General features: G+C 33.4%; 1 pseudogene across 1 annotated transcript; it reads left to right on the plus strand.

The window, feature by feature from the left end:
• Positions 1-302: 302 nt before the first annotated feature.
• On the plus strand, positions 303-1,376 carry LOC308264257 (translocation protein SEC62-like; annotated as a pseudogene). Its single transcript has one exon. The product of its transcript is annotated as a translocation protein SEC62-like (transcript).
• Positions 1,377-3,518: the final 2,142 nt, after the last annotated feature.

A 3,518-nucleotide genomic window follows, 5' to 3' on the forward strand; every position in this document is an offset into this window, starting at 1 on the left:
TCAAATATCTCATAAAATTCAAAAATGTACTATAAAACACAAGAAGTAACTGACCAAAAGTTTTTATACTTATTTTAATTTCTCACCATTGTTTTGTTCTTGAATTTCTAATTGCTATCTCTCATACCAGTGTCCTGAGTTATCCAGAGTTTAATATGTTCTTTTTTTCCACAGGCAAATAAAAGGATATGGCAGAATGCAAGCACCAAAAGTAGATCCAAGGAGATGGTGAAACATCTAAAGAAGAGAAGGCTAAAACCAAATATCTTTGACTCGAGGGTCCAAAACGTTCCACTAGTATAATGGGTCACTGGGTTGATTATTTTATTGCTTCAAAAGCAGCAGATTGATTTTTGTATTCAAAGTGGACAAAGGCCAAGAAAGGAGAAGAAGCTTTATTTATAACCGTCTGTGGTGGACTACTACAACAGGCTTTTAAAGAAAAACTTATTTCATTAGGTACTAAAAATAATAAAAATGAAGTATGATAAAGACTTAAACAAACAATAAAGGAAAAGATGAAAGTGGGAAAGCAGAGGATAAAAAGAGCAAGAAAGAAAATATAAAAGAAGAAATGACAAAAAAAAGAAAAAAACAAAAGATGGTGAAAAGGAAGAATCCGAAGAGGAGGAAACTCCAGAAACTCTCAAAAAAAAAAAAAAAAAAAAGGGATACTAAGAAAAAATTCTAATTTGAGCCACCTGATGATCAAGTGTTCTTAGGTGGAAATGAGGTTTAGTGTAGATCTATGATCCAGTTAGTTCACATTAAAACATTTGTCATGGGATTAATTCTTGTGACTGCAGTAATAGCAACCACCATCATCCCTCTCTGGCCAGCAGAAATGAGAGTAGGTGTTGATTGCCTCCGTGTGGGCGCAAGCTGTTTAGTAATCAGCATTCTTCTCCTTGCTGTGGCCCTTTGCATTCTATTTCTCATCATTTGGTCCATAACTGAAGAAAGGTATCACTTTTAGTTCTTGCCAAATCTGAGTGGTAATGCGGGCTTCGTTGACTCCTTCAGGCCTGTGTACATTCCCGAATACAAAGGACCAAAAGCAGGCTTAAAGAAAGATGAGAAATCTGAAACCAAACAGCAGCACAAGTCTAGTTGTGAGGAAGAGTCAAGAAAAAAAGAAAATGAGGAAGGAAAAGTAGGACTAGGAAATCATGGAACAGAAGGGTCAGGTGGAGAGCGGCATTCAGACACGGACAGTGACAGGAGGGAAGATGACTTGTCCCAACACAGTAGTGGAAATGGGAATAATTTTGAAATAATCAAAAAAGAGCACATGGAGCAGCCAACAGATGGGGATTGTGAAGAGGAGGAGGAACAATGATGGAGAAACACTTAAATCTTCATATGACAAATCATAATCTGATCAACTCTGGAAGTGAATAAGTGCAAGAGATTAGATTTTCTATAATGGCTGATCATCATATTATACACATGGCAATTGTGGCAGTCTTTAAATCCATTTGCTCAAGCGTATTTGACATTCAAACAGTTAAATTTATTTTAAAGAATGTTGGTACTATTACTAGTACCCTAGAAAATTATTAATGTTTTATCCATTTAATAACTTTACAGTAAAAATGGCTCACTCATTTTGATACTTATCAAATGCATTTTCCACAATGACATTTAGATTAAGATCACGTTTTATGGTTTTGTGGCTTTTATTGTTAATCAAAATAATTATAGAAAGTATAAAATAATTTTTTTGGTGGTACTGGGGATGGAACCGAGTGACATTCTACCTTCAATCTATGCCCCCAGACCTATTTTTTATTCTTTATTTTGAAACAGGATCTCAGTGAGTTGCAGAGGGCCTCACTAAGTAGCTGAGGCTGTCTGCGAACCATGATCCTCCTGTCTCAGCCTCCTGAATGCTGAGATTACAAGCATGTGCCACCATGCCTGACTAGAATAAAGAAATTCTAATGTTTTTTATTATTCAGAGTTAGTATAAAGAATATAAAGAATATAAAACAATATGAAGAATATAAAACAAAAAGGTAAAAAATATGCTCTCTTTAGGCTACATTTCATTTGTCTATATAGCAAAAATTATGTGTTTAAAATGTTGAGTATTTTGTAGGCTTAGCTTTTAGTGTAAGGAATGTATAAAACAAAATAAAATAACCATATTTATGTGTACTGCTGAGACTCTTAAGAACTTTAAATTTATTTTAGTCAAGTCGGATCTTTTTTTTACATTCATTGATGCAATATTCTTATATATCATAGTGAGATTCAAAACAAACATGCATGCACAATACCTGGTGTGCTTCCCTCTGAATCTCTTCACCCTATTAATTGCCCCCATCCCTTTACATATTAGTGAGAATAGTAGCTTTATCTTCATGTGTGGACATAGCCTTATTTGACTGTATCATTCTTTTATCTCCCTCCTAAAACCCCTCCCCCAATCACCTTTTATTATTCTGCTCATCTGTTCTTTGAAGTCTCTCTCTTATTTTTTTTTACTTTTTCTCTAGCTTTCAAATATAAGAGAAACATGACCCTTGACTTTCTGAAATTGGCTAACCTCACTTAGCATAATCTTAGTTGTAGTTCCATCTATTTTCCTGCGAATAACATTGATGCTTTTTATTATAATTTTATTGGGTTTTGATTTTTTTCTGTAATTGAATTAAATTTTTAAATGCTTGAATTTCTGTATCTTAGGTACATAATGGAGTTACTGCATATTTGGTAATATATAAACCTAATTAACATATATATATATTTATAATATATGAATATATATAATATATATTCCACTAGAATTCACTGATTAACAGGAGATCATTTTGAGTATCAACAATATCTTTGGCTTTTTCATTTAATCATCATTTTACTACATGATACTCAGAAAAGTACCATTTATTCAGTTATTTAAAATGAACAGAGGAGCCGGGCGTGGTGGCGCATGCTTGTAATCCCTGCGCTTGGGAGGCAGAGACAGGAGGATCACACAGGTTCGAAGTCAGCCTCGGCTACTTAGTGAGACCCTGCTTCCAAATAAAATATGAAATAGGTCTGGGAGTATAGCCTGGAGGTAGAAAGCCTCTGGGTTCCACCCCTAGTACCACCAAAAATAAATAAATAAATAAATAAATAAAGGATAGTTAATTATAAATCTCAATGATACTAGACTAGAAGTGGGATAATTGAATTCTGCTACTTTAGAATGTGTGAAGTAGGAAGTCAATAATTTATCTCACAGTTACAATCTTTGTATTTCTTGAGGGAATATGAAAACATTACATTTTATATTTCAGTTTCAAGGATCTAATGATACCTCTAATAAAGCTAAGTTTAAAGATATTATATGAGCAAAACTCATCTTCTTTAATGAATTCCAGTGGAAACTTAACAGTGGATAAATATTGTCAAAGAACTTGAAAAAGTGAGTTCTAATGTTTTTTTATCAACCAATACAAATAAAGATAGAAAATAAAATGTTATTCATAGCAGAATAGCATTGCCATCATTTTTCACTGATGACTCAG

Source organism: Muscardinus avellanarius (genome assembly GCF_963383645.1).
Source record: "Muscardinus avellanarius genome assembly, chromosome: 6".
In the NCBI taxonomy this organism is placed as follows: domain Eukaryota; kingdom Metazoa; phylum Chordata; class Mammalia; order Rodentia; family Gliridae; genus Muscardinus; species Muscardinus avellanarius.